We start from the raw sequence: 17908 nt of genomic DNA on the forward strand, positions 1-17908 counted from the left end.
TGTGATTTGCATCCTGCATGTAACCAAAGAATCTGCGTGAAATTAAAGAGTAACAGATTATTTGAAGCCATCAAGCCTCACTCTCATTTACAATTTATTTGAATAATGAAACCAGACAGGAAACTCCCTAGCTATGACCTGTTTATTCAGTGTCTGACTGATCAAATAGAGCAAGGCAACCAGTCTGCAAACACAAGAGAAGAGAACAATAGAAGATAAGAACTGTTAACATAGAAAGTGGTGAGTTCAACTAAAACCAAGTTAGGGAACGTTTAACAACAGCAGTTGATGTTGGTTTTGTTAATGTAGCAACAAATGTACTGACAAAAATAGTAATATTATTATTGATAGAAACATTGACTTATATACCTTTAGAAATGAATCCATTTAGAATTCAGTAAACAAAACAAAAATCCATCCACTTTTTTAGTTTTTGTAGTTTTTATCAATTTAAAATATAGTGTTGCCAGTTGGACTGATATTTTGTAACTTGACTTGGGGACACCAGCCGACAACATCCGGTGAAATTGGAGGGCGCGCAATTCAAATAAATAATTGAAATTTTAAACATTCATGAACATACAAGTGTCTTACATCATTTAAAAGCTTCAATTCTTGTTAATCTAACCGCATTGGGTCGCAGCTACAACATGATTGGTCGTTTTGTTAGATTTCAGTCATCCACTCTTTCAACATTCAGACTAAGGAGTACAAAAAAATAATGCTAAACTTCATCCAAACAAGTCAAACTACGTTTCTAACCAATCCTCAGCTATCCTAAAATGTAAATAAACTATAATATTTCATACGAAAAGAAGTATGTTCAATGGAAAAGTAAAATTAGTAAACAAAAACTCTAATTTCTTGCTAGTTTTTGAAGAAGACTGTTGACTTCTAGTGGAAGGAATTGCAATCTGGGATGTGGAATTGCATAGTTTCCATTATAAGAGCCTGGGACCGGTTGGTTTTTCTTTGGAATTGCATAGTTTCCATTATAAGAGCCTGGGACCGGTTGGTTTTTCTTTGGAATTGCATAGTTTCCATTATAAGAGCCTGGGACCGGTTGGTTTTTCTTTGGAATTGCATAGTTTCCATTATAAGAGCCTGGGACCGGTTGGTTTTCCTTTGGAATTTCGCCTGCCACATCAGACATTATTTTAACATTTCTAGAAACTTCAAAGTGTTTTCTGAGTAACAGGCAGTTTACATTGGGCACGTCAGTCAGGCGGAAATTCAGGAAAATAGATCCTATCTCTAAGAAGTTTTAAACCTGTTGAACATCCGGTCAGTGCTCTTTGATTGTGTATCCATTGTGAATCAATATCGTCAGTCACAGTTTCTATGTATTTCTCATCTTCAGATATGAGGAAAACAGCGATAATCAGAACTTGTGCTATTGTGGCAGTGATGATCTTGGTGTTGACCTGTGGTATTTACTTTGGACTGTTGAGATATATCCAGTATACAGTGGGCTCCAAAATTACTGGCACCCCTGACTGGCAATGCACAAACAATACTTTAAAAAATATAAACAATATAATTATAGAGAAACTCAAAATACCAACGTGAAAAATACTGTACTTTATTATATATATTTATTATATATTATTAGAAATGTAAAGCCTCATAGTTTGATCATCTATAACTGCATATCTGACCTGGGTTGAAATACTTACAAAATCCTTTCAAATAACTTTAGTGTTTGTTTGTCTGCCTGGAGTGCCAGATGGGTGGGGTTTGCACTTTGGGGACTTTTGTTTTGGTCTGATTGATGTGATCATTAAAAGCTCAAGTTTCTCTACTATCTATTGAGTATATGTGATAAGACAGAATATACATCAAATGAATGCACATAGGAGTAAACAAATGTTGTTCCTAAGATGTACACAGGGAAGTGGTTGGTCTTAGAAAGTAATGTATTTTACCTGTAACTAAATGGTACTTTTACAGAAGCCTTACTCACGGGACGACATGCCTTACTCACTGGACAACATGACTTACTCACTGGACGACATGCCTTACTCACTGGACATGACTTACTCACTGGACGACATGACTTACTCACTGGACGACATGACTTACTCACTGGACGACATGACTTACTCACTGGACGACATGCCTTACTCACTGGACGACATGACTTACTCACTGGACGACATGCCTTACTCACTGGACGACATGACTTACTCACTGGACGACATGACTTACTCACTGGACGACATGCCTTACTCACTGGACGACATGACTTACTCACTGGACGACATGCCTTACTCACTGGACGACATGACTTACTCACTGGACGACATGCCTTACTCACTGGACGACATGCCTTACTCACTGGACGACATGGCTTACTCACTGGACGACATGACTTACTCACTGGACGACATGCCTTACTCACTGGACGACATGACTTACTCACTGGACGACATGCCTGACTCCTTACTCACTGGACGACATGCCTTACTCACTGGACGACATGCCTTACTCACTGGACGACATGCCTTACTCACTGGACGACATGCCTTACTCACTGGACGACATGCCTTACTCACTGGACGACATGACTTACTCACTGGACGACATGACTTACTCACTGGACGACATGACTTACTCACTGGACGACATGACTTACTCACTGGACGACATGCCTTACTCACTGGACGACATGCCTTACTCACTGGACGACATGCCTTACTCACTGGACGACATGCCTTACTCACTGGACGACATGCCTTACTCACTGGACGACATGCCTTACTCACTGGACGACATGCCTTACTCACTGGACGACATGACTTACTCACTGGACGACATGACTTACTCACTGGACGACATGCCTTACTCACTGGACGACATGCCTTACTCACTGGACGACATGCCTTACTGATGACTTACTCACTGGACGACATGCCTTACTCACTGGACGACATGACTTACTCACTGGACGACATGACTTACTCACTGGACATGACTGACTCGCTGGACGACATGACTTACTCACTGGACGACATGCCATACTCACTGGACGACATGACTTACTCACTGGACGACATGACTTACTCACTGGACGACATGACTTACTCACTGGACATGACTTACTCACTCACTAATTCAGTTGATGACAAATGTGATGGCTGCAGAGACTACATGTACAATGAACTGAACACTACCTACCTACGTCAGAAAAACATCTTCCAGGCTGTAATGAGTCCTGGCAGGTTGAAGAGGATGAAGGGAAAGTGGACGTGCTCTGCCAGAAGAGCAGTTCATGGCTATGTACTACACTACACTATACTGTACTATATACTCATACACAAATCAAGAACCCTCCATCTACCAGGACTTCAACAAAAAAGTTTGAGAACGCAGGTGGGTGTGGAACATCATCATTCCAGTATCATTCACAGCACTTCTATCTGACTGTTGCCATTCATACTTTGAAACAGCATTTAAATGTGCAACCAGAGGGGAAACGTTCTCGACCACCGTACCTCCATACACAGAGATGTGTACAGAGCTCTCCGTCGACCTCCATTTGGCAAATCTGACCATAAGTATATCCTCCTGATTCCTGCTTACATGCAAAAGTGGTCAGACGAAGGAGATGCTGGGAAGAGGGGGAAGGGCAATGCAAGTAGTCTGGGTAGTATGGAGTGGCAGGTGACATAGTGGTTAGTGCATTAGGCTGGTAACCAAAAGGTTACTAGATCAAATCCCTGAGCTGACAAGGTAAAAATCTGTTGTTCTACCCCTGAACAAGGCAGTTAACCTACTGTTCCTAAACCATACTTTTAAATAAGCTTTTGTTCTTAATTGACTTGCCAAGTTAAATAAAGGTTCAAAAATAAACATCTAAAAAATAATAAAATCAGTAGACCATTTCAGACAGTCTGCAGACAGGAAAGCGGAAGTCTTCTACAAAACAACCTCTATCGGGCTCCAGTTCTGGTAAGTTCACTGTCATTTAATCAAGAAGATGATGGTCACACATCCTCAAAGAGCTGCAAACATATTCACAAATGTGGTTCTGCCTGAACTAAACACACCTTTTCCTGGAAATTTGACAAATAGCAACTAGTGGTCATCCATAACTTTGTTTCGAACTAAGGGACCATAATCATGACTGACCAGTGACCACACAGTGCAGGGGGAGAGTTTGGGGTCATGAGTACATGTCTGTTAAGGGGACTGTTTATCTCTATAGGGATACCTTATAACAGGGGAAGGCAACCCTGGTCCTGGAGTTCCGCTGGCACTTGATGTTTTTCATTTAACCAACCTGGAATACCAGGTGTGTTGAATTTAGGAAATCACTAAGATGATCAATTAACTAAGTAGCTCAGTGTGGTGCCAAGTTGGGACAAAACCCTGCAGTACCTGGTGCTCTCCTGGAACAGGGTTGCCGACTCGTTGTGTAAAGTGGTGGAGTAAAGCAAACCATTGCATGTGGAATATGAGCTTTCTGACACAAGATCTATGAAATGGATATTACACAGGAAACCAACTTTGTGGCCTTGTGGTTAGAGTGTCCACCCTGAGACTGAAAGGGAGTTGAGTCTTACCAAAAACTCAGGACAAATGGGACCTGATGCCTCTCTGCTTGGCACTCTGCATTCAACAGATGGATTGAGGATGTAACGGCATATTTTCCTCTATTCCGTCCAATAAATATGACCACTGCCTTGGTGAGAGAGGGGCTATTTGGGACACACGCTCGCCGCAGGCTTTACTGCACGTCTGTAGAGAGGATGGCAGTGGGGCACTTCGGATAGCAGTGGGGCACTTCGGAGGGCAGTGGGGCACTTCGGACGACAGTGGGGCACTTCGGATAGCAGTGGGGCACTTCGGATAGCAGTGGGGCACTTCGGATAGCAGTGGGGCACTTCGGAGGGCAGTGGGGCACTTCGGATGGCAGTGGGGCACTTCGGATGGCAGTGGGACACTTCGGATGGCAGTGGGGCACTGCGGATGACAGTGGGGCACTTCGGATGGCAGTGGGGCACTTCGGATGGCAGTGGGGCACTTCGGATAGCAGTGGGGCACTTCGGATGGCAGTGGGGCACTTCGGATGGCAGTGGTGCACTTCGGAAGGCAGTGGGGCACTTCGGATGGCAGTGGGGCACTTCGGATGGCAGTGGGGCACTTCGGATGGCAGTGGGACACTTCGGATGGCAGTGGGGCACTGCGGATGACAGTGGGGCACTTCGGATGGCAGTGGGGCACTTCGGATGGCAGTGGGGCACTTCGAATGGCAGTGGGGCACTTCGGATGGCAGTGGGGCACTTCGGATGGCAGTGGTGCACTTCGGAAGGCAGTGGGGCACTTCGGATGGCAGTGGGGCACTTCGGATGGCAGTGGGGCACTTCTGATGGCAGTGGGGCACTTCGGATGGCAGTGGGGCACTTCGGATGACAGTGGGGCACTTCGGATGACAGTGGGGCACTTCGGATGACAGTGGGGCACTTCGGATGACAGTGGGGCACTTCGGATTGCAAGTTTACAAACAAAAGGATGCTTCTTCGTTCAAGCATATAAAACGTACAGACTTTCTAATATAAAAGATGGGGGAACGAAAATGTTCCTTATAGTTCCTCTAATTCAAATAACTTATAAGGCAATAAATGAAGGCTATTGTGTGCAGTACATTCAAGAAATCATGAGAGTAAGTGCGAGCAAGTGCGGTCAAAAAACTCTACCGCTCCCCCGTCTAACCAAGACTCCTCCTCGTAGGCCCGACTTCCTCCCTCAAATAACCTTTCCTCCTCCTGTAGCCACCGCACCGGCCGCAATGTGGGTATTCATCTCCAATAATGTCTTCACACTAATAATATAACTAATAATGCTTTGGTTATTGTATACAAATACATCCTGTCCAAGCTTCTTCATGTTACAGAAGATGGCCTCTTGCTGTTCTGGCTCAGACAAGGCTACTTACATATGCAAATCATAGTTTGTTTGAAGTAGTGTAGAGAGATACTAGTTTGGTAGAATGTATGTTTGGTAGACTCTATGTTAAAGCTGTTTTAGACATATTTGTATAAAAGACAGAACATTCAGAGCTCCATCATGTATGTGTGTGTGTATATTTATATATATATTTTTTTTTTTGATATATTTATTTACATATGAATGTATGTGATGAAATATTAGGTACGTACCTTAATGATTTATGTGATTACCTGATTGAGATATATTCCCTTGTTATTAGTGCACCTTAGTTTTTGGCTCCCCCTGTTGCCCATTGATTGTACTGTGGTAAGTGTGTTATTGATGGGATAAAGGCAGGAAGGCAGGAAGTTGGGCCTTCAGGTGGGAGGGAGTCCTAGCTCGACGTGGGAGAGGTATAGTCTTTTGACCATACATACACACATGACTGTGCAAAGCTGTCATCAAGGCAAAGGTTGGCTTCTTTGAAGAATCTCAAATTTAAAATATATTTTGATTTGTTTAACACTTTTGTTTGTTACTACATGTACATGATTACGTGTTATTCCGTAGTGTTGATGTCTTCACCATTATTCGTCAATGTAGAAAATAGTACAAATAAAGAGTAGGTGGACCCACATTTTTGACTGCTACTGTATATTATTATTTTTACAGGACAAATGTGAGGATGCACGTGCCCCATGACGTTTCTCATGGTACGTTCTGTTTTGTTGTCATGTGCACTAGAATGTGTGTGTGAAAAATCATTGGGTAACATTACATCTCCTGTCCTCTTTATACCCACCATGTGTAAATCTGGTGTAAATCTATAGAAGATATATATTACATCTCCTGTCCTCTTTACCCACCATGTGTAAATATGGTGTAAATCTATAGAAGATATATTACACACATATATATATATATATATATTACATCTCATTAAAAAGCAACTTCACTAGTTCTCAGGTTGTTCTCTGATTGGTTTAAAATTGTAAGCAGCAGCAGTAGCACCCCTTAGCAACTAACGTCTCAAATAGGAAGCTAAAAGCTCTGTGGCTAATCTGATCAACACTGTCAGGGTTAGTAGTTCCCTGTGTCTGATGTCAGAGCTCAGTACAGCTCAATCTATCAACCACAACAAGGAGAGAACGGTCTCGTTCCAGGCCAACTATATTGCTGTTGAGTTTGACGCTACGACAAATGAGCATCAAATCGCTATAACATATGATGTGGTTAACTGATATGTTAAACAGTAATCCAGGAGATGTGAGATCTGGCAGGCGACTTCAATGTAGTCAGCCTGGAACATGGCCAACATCATAAGTGGGGTTGGAGGAGAGAGAGGGGGCGGGACTTGGTTATGAAGGAAGCTTTCAGCAGCCATCTTGTTGACTGGCAGAGACAACAGAGGCCACCTGGTGGCAGTGAACTGTCATAACATCTACTGTCTATCCACAGGTTAACTGTCATAACATCTACTGTCTATCCTCAGGTTAACTGTCATAACATCTACTGTCTATCCACAGGTTAACTGTCCTAACATCTACTGTCTATCCACAGGTTAACTGTCCTAACATCTACTGTCTATCCACAGGTTAACTGTCCTCACATCTACTGTCTATCCACAGGTTAACTGTCCTAACATCTACTGTCTATCCACAGGTTAACTGTCATAACATCTACTGTCTATCTACAGGTTAACTGTCATAACATCTACTGTCTATCCACAGGTTAACTGTCATAACATCTACTGTCTATCCACAGGTTAACTGTCATAACATCTACTGTCTATTCAGAGGTTAACTGTCATAACATCTACTCTCTATCCACAGGTTAACTGTCATAACATCTACTGTCTATCCACAGGTTAACTGTCATAACATCTGTCTATCCACAGGTTAACTGTCATAACATCTACTGTCTATTCAGAGGTTAACTGTCATAACATCTACTGTCTATCCACAGGTTAACTGTCATAACATCTACTGTCTATCCACAGGTTAACTGTCATAACATCTACTGTCTATCCACATGTTAACTGTCATAACATCTACTGTCTATCCACAGATTAACTGTCCTAACATCTACTGTCTATCCACAGGTTAACTGTCATAACATCTACTGTCTATCTACAGGTTAACTGTCATAACATCTACTGTCTATCCACAGGTTAACTGTCATAACATCTACTGTCTATCCACAGGTTAACTGTCATAACATCTACTGTCTATCTACAGGTTAACTGTCATAATATCTACTGTCTATCCACAGGTTAACTGTCATAACATCTACAGTCTTTCCACAGGTTACGTTGACACTATAACTGTTGTTTTGACACCACTATAATACAGAATATCTCTAAGAGATGGAAATCCTATGTGTTACTGAGAAATGTATGGAAGTCATCCAATGATGTCATTATCAGTAACACAACCTGACAGACTGTGTCCATGACAACTGACCACACGTTGCAGTGGTAGACTTGGGGTCGAGGGGAGCATCAGAAAGACAGAAAAGGGGAACGTTAACCCTTTCTCAGCAGCATCACTTTTAGTTGAAAATGGGCCTGTGGTTTAACCAAGGTAGAGCTGTTTACATCCTCATGCATGTGTACGTGTGCAGACATGAAGATCTGCATGACTTTGTTCACGTATTTGCTTGGTGCTTCAGTGTGGGAACAGGATTTGTGGTCATGTCTGCTTGTAAAGTCAGATCTCTGACCAGGTATAAGTAGATCTTGGCAGACCGTCTGCAAAAACACGTCCTGAAGCTGATCAATACAAAACAACCTCTATCGGGCTCCAGTCTGGTAAGTCCAGCTATCAAATACCGTAAACCTCATTGGAATCTCTGCGTGATACAGCTTCATTAAATGGTGGCATTGCAGTAACTCCTATCCATTTTTAAATAGTTGATCATATCAAAGCTATGTTGTATCATGTTTTTGTATTGTTATGCTGACAATACAGTATCAAACTTGTCCTACTCAGTATAGAGTTATGGAGTAAACATGATGTCAAGTGGCATGTAAATGTCCATTTTCATCTTCCTTGGGCAATGCTCAATTTCCAAAAAAGGGCAGAGAAATAAGATCAACAGATTCAAAACTAACTAGTAAAAACAGCTAATAGGAGACCGTCACGAGTTTGTATTGTATGAATGAGACCTGTACTGAAGTGGCATTTTAGCTATGCAAATAGCAGATAAAGGATAAATGGCTGTCCGGAAGGAGGGAGGCGCACCAAAGTGAAGACAACTTGGTAACATCACAGCCACAAGCACCAGAGAGCTGTAACCTGATAATAACTAGGATCACCTTTGAGTCTACACTAGATTGCAATGAAGATGGTGAAGTTTGTAGTGTGGGCTGTTTTCTCAATGACCTTCAGTATGGTCAGTGGAATGGTATGTTTGTTTGTGTGCACGTGTCACATACCTTAACTGAATGTTTAAAATGAATTTTAAATCCTAAAAAGGTGAAATAGCTGAATCCTTTTCCTCCTCTCCACGGTGAGGCCTGACACCGTTCTGGACATGGCACGTTCATCTGTCCATGATGCGTACAAGGGCTGTGTTCCAGCGATGTTGACGAAGGTGAACCTGAACGATGAGATTACAGCCAATATTGTCAGGACCCGGTTTCGAACCTGGGTCTCCGGAGTGAGAAACAGTCACTTAACCAACTGAGCCACGAATAGTCAGCAGAACCCAGAAGATGAGGCAGACACAGCAGTACTTAAGACGGTGTATTTAATAAAGAAAAAATCCTTAAATACAAAAAATGGCAAATCCAAAAGGTGGTAGGAAAAGCACAAAAAGGCCTCAAAAGAAACTCACAAAAAATAAACAAAAACAAAAAAACAGAATACCACAAGAGCGTCACCCGGAATCGACAAGAGTACACAGAACACTAGGGCAGGGTGCTAACATACAAACACAGAGCACAGAACTGAGGGGAACTAAGGGTTTAAATACAATTAGAGGAAACGAGGCACAGGTGCAAATAATAATGGGGATCAAGGGAAAAACATAAGGACAAAAAGCACAATGGGGGCATCTACTGACCAAAACCCGGAACAACCCTGGCCAAATCCTGACAGAATCCCCCCCCTAGGAACGGCTCCTGACGTTCCTACCAGCTCTCTCAGGGTGGAGGACCCTGACCGTAGCCTTCCCAGTCCACCAGATACTGCCAGGACCGCTGCACCCGGCGGGAATCCAGTATCCGGTGGACGGTATAAGCCGGCTGGCCTCCAATGACACGAGGCGGAGGGGGAGGTCTGTCTGCCGGGACAAGGGGAGAAAAAACAACAGGTTTTAACAATGAAACATGAAATGTGGGATTAATCTTAAGGGATCTGGGTAAGTGTAGGCGATAAGAAACTGGGTTAACTCTCCTGGCAACCTTGAAGGGACCGATGTATTTTTGGGACAGCTTGCGAGACTCCACCCGTAGAGGTAAGTCTCTTGTGGAGAGCCAGACTCTCTGGCCGGGGCGCAGGGTAGGCCCGGGACGGCGACGTCTGTTGGCTTGTTGTTGATACCTCTGTGAGGAACGCATAAGATTAAGACGGGTCTTCCTCCACATAAGCCGACAGCGTCTGACGAACTTCAAGGCTGAAGGCACTCTGGTCTACGGTTGAGTTCTCTCTCTCTCAGACGCTGGTCAATGCGTGAGGCCAACTTGATCAGGGACTCGAGATTGCACCTGTGCCTCGTTTCCTCTAATTGTATTTAAACCCTTAGTTCCCCTCAGTTCTGTGCTCTGTGTTTGTATGTTAGCACCCTGCCCTAGTGTTCTGTGTACTCTTGTCGATTCCGGGTGACGCTCTTGTGGTATTCTGTTTTTTTGTTTTTGTTTATTTTTTGTGAGTTTCTTTTGAGGCCTTTTTGTGCTTTTCCTACCACCTTTTGGATTTGCCATTTTTTGTATTTAAGGATTTTTTCTTTATTAAATACACCGTCTTAAGTACTGCTGTGTCTGCCTCATCTTCTGGGTTCTGCTGACTATTCGTGGCTCAGTTGGTTAAGTGACTGTTTCTCACTCCGGAGACCCAGGTTCTGACAGAAACACAGAGCCAAAAATGAACCCAGAGGCAGCCAGTTCCCAGGACCTTTTTGCCACGCTGTCCCACCACCAGGAGACTGTCCAACGCCACGAAGCCGCCCTGGTTCAGCAAGAGGCCTTAATGGCTAGACATTCTCATCTTCTGTCGGAGATGCTGACTTCCATAAAGCAGATATCTGATCGACTTACCCCGGCAACGGTTCCCGTCCCAGTACCTCAGGTTCACGTACCCATGGCAGTTAACCCCCTGGCTGAACCTCGTCTTCCACCTCCCCAACGGTTCTCAGGTGATCCAAGTGCTTGTAAAGGCTTTCTCACTCAATGTTCTCTCTCCTTTGAGCTGCAACCTTCGTCGTTTCCCACCGACCGGTCTAAGATCGCATATATCATTACCCTGCTGTCGGAAAAAGCCCTGGCCTGGGCTACTGCTGTGTGGGATGCCCATAGTTCCTGCTGTGCCAGCTACTCTGCCTTTGCTGAGGAATTCAAACGAGTGTTTCAAGGCCCAAGCAGTGGTTCTGACTCAGCCAAACAGCTCCTGACTCTCCATCAAGGTTGGCGCAGCGTGACGGACTATGCCATCCAGTTCCGCACGGTGGCAGCAGCGAGTGGCTGGAACAACGAGGCGCTCACGGTGTGCTTTCTGAAAGGCCTTTCCGACACTATCCAAGATGAACTGGCCACTCGGGAACCACCGGACAATCTCGAGTCCCTGATCAAGTTGGCCTCACGCATTGACCAGCGTCTGAGAGAGAGAGAACTCAACCGTAGACCTCTAGCCCCTATCAGTCCCAGCTCCGAGTCCCCACCTTTATCATCGCTGGCTCCACCGGAACCCATGCAGATTGGACGCATCTCCCAGGCTGAGAGAGACCGCCGGATGAGGGAGCGACGCTGTCTATATTGCGGCAAACCGGGCCATTTCCGTTCCACGTGTCCCGGGCTCCAGGGAAACGCTCTGTCCCGTACAGACCGGGGGAACTGTAACGGGAAACATAACCTCCTCCCATCCGTCCAACTCCCGTCTGCTCATTCCAGTCACCCTCTCCTGGGACAACCACAAGCTTCACCTTCAAGCCTTGGTAGACTCTGGAGCCGCAGGTAACTTCATGGATGGTGTCTGGGCGAAGGAGAATGGCGTTCCCTCTGAACCTCTAAGTGACCCCATGAGGGTTACTACATTGGATGGAAGCCCTTTGGGATCTGGACTTGTCACTCATGTCACTACCTCCTTGAGACTTTCAGTTTCACAACACCAGGAATTGATGAACTTTCATTTGATCTCCTGTTCCGAGTTCCCTCTCGTCCTTGGATACCCCTGGCTTCACAGCCATAATCCTCACATCGACTGGTCTGTGGGCACTATCAAGCAGTGGGGTCCTACGTGCCAAGCTACTTGTATTTTCCAGAATTCCCCGAGTTCTACTCCCGAGTCTTTAGAATCCATCGACCTGACCCGAGTTCCCGAGTGTTACCATGACCTCAAACTGGTGTTTAGCAAACAGAGGGCCACCATGCTACCACCCCATAGATCTTACGATTGCCCCATCGACCTGTTTCCGGGCACTTGCCCCCAGGGGTCGGATCTTTTCCCTATCTCCACCCGAACGAGCTGCTATGGATACCTACATCAAGGACTCTCTGGAAGCAGGCCTCATGCGTCCATCAACCTCCCCGGCGGGAGCAGGGTTTTTCTTTGTGGCCAAGAAAGATGGTGGATTACGTCCTTGCATCGACTACCGGGGACTCAATGACATAACCGTCCGTAACCATTACCCGCTACCCCTTATGGCCACAGCCTTCGAGCTGCTCCAGGAAGCAGTTGTTTTCACTAAGCTTGACCTGCGGAACTCATACCATCTTGTGCGGATCAGACCTGGTGACGAGTGGAAGACCGCTTTCAACACGCCTACTGGTCACTATGAATACTTGGTGATGCCCTTCGGCCTGACCAACGCCCCAGCGGTGTTCCAAGCGCTCATAAACGATGTGCTTAGGGATATGCTTAACATATTTGTGTTCGTTTACTTGGATGACATCCTCATCTTTTCGAGCTCCCTTCAAGAACACACTAAGCATGTCAGACAAGTACTCAAACGCCTCCTGGACAGCCATCTGTACGTTAAGCCGGAAAAATGTGAATTCCATTCATCCCGAGTACAATTCCTGGGATTTGTAGTGGAACCCGTCGAGTCCAAATGGACCCTAGGAAGGTAGGGGCGGTAGCGGATTGGCCCACCCCCAAATCCGTTAAGGATGTTCAGCGTTTCCTGGGCTTCACAAACTTTTACCGCAAGTTCATCAAGAACTTCAGTTTGGTGGCAGCTCCTCTCTCAGCTTTAACCAAAGGTGGCAATGCAAGGTTTTTGTGGGGAAGAGAAGCTGAGACGGCCTTCCAAGGACTCAAGCAGCGCGTCCTCTCTGCTCCCATCCTGATACTACCGACTACGGATGAACCATTTGTGGTGGAGGTAGACGCATCAGAGGTTGGTGTTGGAGCTGTCCTGTCTCAGAGGGGTGAAGACAAGAAGCTTCATCCGTGCGCTTTCTTCTCACACCGGCTTACCCCGACTGAGAGGAACTACGATGTGGGGGATCGTGAACTCCTAGCGGTTAAGATGGCATTGAAGGAATGGAGACACTGGCTCGAGGGGGCTTCTCACCCGTTTCAAGTGCTTACGGACCACAAAAATCTGGAGTATATCCAGCAGGCGAAGCGATTGAACTCTAGACATGCTAGATGGTCTCTTTTCTTCAATCGATTCCAGTTTATCCTCACCTATCGGCCCGGGTCGAAGAATCTCAAACCGGATGCCCTGTCCCGAGTCTACGCTCCTGCCATTCGAGATGACACGGACATGCCTGTCCTTCCTGCTGCTAAGATTGTGGCTCCGATCTCGTGGCAAGTTGAGGATACCGTGAGACGTGCTCAAGCTAGCGAACCGGACCCTAAAGGAGGCCCTGCCAATCGGTTGTTTGTCCCCAAGGCAGTGAGGACTCAGGTCCTTCTGTGGGGGCACTCCTCTCGCCTCACCTGTCATCCGGGCGTAGGTCGCACCTTGGAGTTCATCCAGCGTAAGTTCTGGTGGCCTACCATAAGAGAAGACGTTGCCACTTTCGTCAATGCCTGCCCCGTGTGCTGCCAGGGCAAATCTTCTCACCTCCGCCCTCAAGGACTCCTTCACCCTTTACCTGTTCCCCACAGACCCTGGTCCCATATCTCATTGGACTTTATTACTGGACTTCCTCCATCCCATGGCAATACTACTATCCTAGTCATAATCGACAGGTTTTCAAAGGCGGCCAGGTTCGTCCCTCTGACTAAGTTACCTTCTGCCAAGGAAACGGCTGAGTTGGTAATTAATCATGTGTTCCGAGTCTTCGGCATTCCTCAAGATGTGGTTTCTGACAGAGGTCCCCAGTTCGCCTCAAGGTTTTGGAAGGCCTTCTGCCAACTCATGGGGGCTTCTGCCAGTCTATCTTCAGGGTACCATCCGGAGTCCAACGGCCAAACAGAGAGGATGAATCAAGAGCTGGAAACCACCCTCCGATGTATGACTCGTGACAACCCGTCCACATGGTCATCCTTTATTGTTTGGGCCGAATACGCGCACAACACCTTGCGCTCCTCCTCCACTGGTATGTCCCCGCACGAGTGTCAGTTTGGCTATGCTCCTCCATTGTTCCCGGACCAGGAGGCAGAAGTCAGAGTGCCTTCAGCCTTGAGGTTCGTCAGACGCTGTCGGCTTATGTGGAGGAAGACCCGTCTTAATCTGATGCGTTCCTCACAGAGGTATCAACAACAAGCCAACAGACGTCGCCGTCCCGGGCCTACCCTGCGCCCCGGCCAGAGAGTCTGGCTTTCCACAAGAGACTTACCTCTACGGGTGGAGTCTCGCAAGCTGTCCCAAAAATACATCGGTCCCTTCAAGGTTGCCAGGAGAGTTAACCCAGTTTCTTATCGCCTACACTTACCCAGATCCCTTAAGATTAATCCCACATTTCATGTGTCATTGTTAAAACCTGTTGTTTTTTCTCCCCTTGTCCCGGCAGACAGACCTCCCCTCCGCCTCGTGTCATTGGAGGCCAGCCGGCTTATACTGTCCACCGGATACTGGATTCCCGCCGGGTGCAGCGGTCCTGGCAGTATCTGGTGGACTGGGAAGGCTACGGTCCTGAGGAGCGCTCCTGGGTTCCTGCCAAAGACATCCTGGACCCTGACCTCATTCGTCAGTTCAGGGTCCTCCACCCTGAGAGAGCTGGTAGGAACGTCAGGAGCCGTTCTAGGGGGATTCTGTCAGGATTTGGCCAGGGTTGTTCCGGGTTTTGGTCAGTAGATGTCCCCATTGTGCTTTTTGTCCCTATGTTTTTCCCTTGATCCCCATTATTATTTGCACCTGTGTCTCGTTTCCCCTGATTGTATTTAAACCCTTTGTTTCCCTCAGTTCTGTGCTCTGTGTTTGTATGTTAGCACCCTGCCCTAGTGTTCTGTGTGCTCTTGTCGATTCCGGGTGAAGTTCTTGTGCTAGTCTGTTTTTTGTTTTTGTTTATTTTTTGGTGAGTTTCTTTTGAGGTCTTTTTGTGTTTTTCCTACCACCTTTTGGATTTGCCATTTTTTGCATTTTAGGATTTTTTCTTTATTAAATACACCGTCTTAAGTACTGCTGTGTCTGCCTCATCTTCTGGGTTCTGCTGTCTATTCGTGGCTCAGTTGGTTAAGTGACTGTTTCTCACTCCGGAGACCCAGGTTTGAAACCGGGTCCTGACACAATGAATGTTTGAAAACCGTATACCGTGGAACCAAACGTGTTTACAAGGGTCAATTAAATCAAGAAATTAGATTTGTCAAATTCCTCTCAACCTCTACTTCTCAGACTCTTTGCTGCAGAATTTGGAACTGAAAATTGTTTTGAAATTGAAACATGCTATGGTGCCTCTGTGAAAAATATACGATCATGGGGTCACTTGAGGCAGAGATTTTGATCCCTCCTTATGAGAAATTTAAAATTGAGGAAGTGAAAAATAGAAACACAGTCAAAGACCTGTGGTGCAAAGTTGTTTTCAAACTGAAAAGTGCAACATATCTAAGTGATCTGAACTGTGCTTTAGTGTAAATACAGATCAAGCCCCTGTTAGGAATCAGATAATGATTCTACTACTTTGCCGTATTTGGAGAAACAGATAGGTAATATATCCGTAGCTATTTGCATTGAGATTTAAGTTCTTAATATGACATTTTGCATTTATTGAAATCTGTCATCTAGATGGTGCCTCTGTCTACAGCTTCTATCAATACCAACACTGTCATGTTATAAACCACTGCCTTAAAATGTAAGTTATGTCAACATGGGAAATGTTAACATACCCTCATATTAGTATACAAGTTCATTCAACTCCAAATTGTACATCCAGGGTCAACTTATATTGTGTGAATACAGCAAACTATTGAGTCATGTGCGTGGTCCATATCTTTTTGAGAGATACATTCATCTTGGTTCATTTTCCGTCAAGATGTTTAAATCCAACAAGTCTACCTCTGCTTTCTATACGTTTTTAGACCTAGAATCAACATGCACATCATCCAAAGGAAAAACAAAGAAATGAAGAGATATAAGAACGACCACTTGATTTCTATGCTATACCTGTGGTGCTAAAGGAATGATATCCCATGACATTGATGTGAGGCTCTAAATAAGTCTCAGATTACATAACAACAAGCACAAATGTGGAAATATGTACTACATTTACGGGGTTATAATAAAGTATGACAATTACATAAAAGTATTAAAAACTAGTCATATTATTCACAATTACTGAATGTCCCTAACCAGTGGGTTGAATCCTTTCTCACTCATCTTACTCACAGTGTTGTTTTAAAAGTCAGAGCCATGTCTGCTACACGTTCCTGCACCATTAGAATGTTTTCTGTCTGCTTGGCCTTTATAACAATCGATCGGACAATAGCTACATCTAATCACTCAGTTGCTGAATATATCCTATAACATGTAAATATACCTGGTTCTGTCCATACTGGTCTTTATTCTGTCCCTTTGAATAAACCTCAACCACAACATTACATAATACTGTGTTCAATAGTGCCTCTAACCATTTCTGCCTTGAGATAATGTAAATTCTGCCTTGAGATAATGTAAATTCTAGCTTGAGATCATTTGAATTCAACCTTGAGGTTTTAGGCTATTGTTCCAGCCCAGCACTAAAATACCTCATACCACTAGTTAAAGCCACTGTCTGCAAGGTGCCCAGTAATTTCACATACTGAAATAGACCCCTTAAGTAGTCTTTTTACATTTGTTGAAGCCATTGTCTCCACATGACTTATTGTATTTGACATTTAAGAAGAGAGGGTGGATGAGTGTGGTATTGACTTGGGAGCAGGGGGATGTTCAGTAAGAGGGGCAGTAGACCAGTCTTCTGAAAATGTATAACAACTCAACAGCATGTTACTAATTCATAGTGCTGTATGGGAATGGCTCTATCCTGCAGTACGTTATCAGGTAAAGATACAGAGCTAGCCTTGTGTTAATGTTCCTGTCCAGGCAGAACTATAAGCCTTGTGTTAATGTTCCTGTCCAGGCAGAACTATAAGTCTTGTGTTAATGTTCCTGTCCAGGCAGAACTATAAGCCTTGTGTTAATGTTCCTGTCCAGGCAGAACTATAAGCCTTGTGTTAATGTTCCTGTCCAGGCAGAACTATAAGCCTTGTGTTAATGTTCCTGTCCAGGCAGAACTATAAGCCTTGTGTTAATGTTCCTGTCCAGGCAGAACTATAAGCCTTGTGTTAATGTTCCTGTCCAGGCAGAACTATAAGCCTTGTGTTAATGTTCCTGTCCAGGCAGAACTATAAGCCTTGTGTTAATGTTCCTGTCCAGGCAGAACTATAAGCCTTGT

The sequence above is a fragment of the Oncorhynchus masou genome, unplaced genomic scaffold (genome assembly GCF_036934945.1).
Source record: "Oncorhynchus masou masou isolate Uvic2021 unplaced genomic scaffold, UVic_Omas_1.1 unplaced_scaffold_1053, whole genome shotgun sequence".
Lineage (NCBI taxonomy): Eukaryota > Metazoa > Chordata > Actinopteri > Salmoniformes > Salmonidae > Oncorhynchus > Oncorhynchus masou.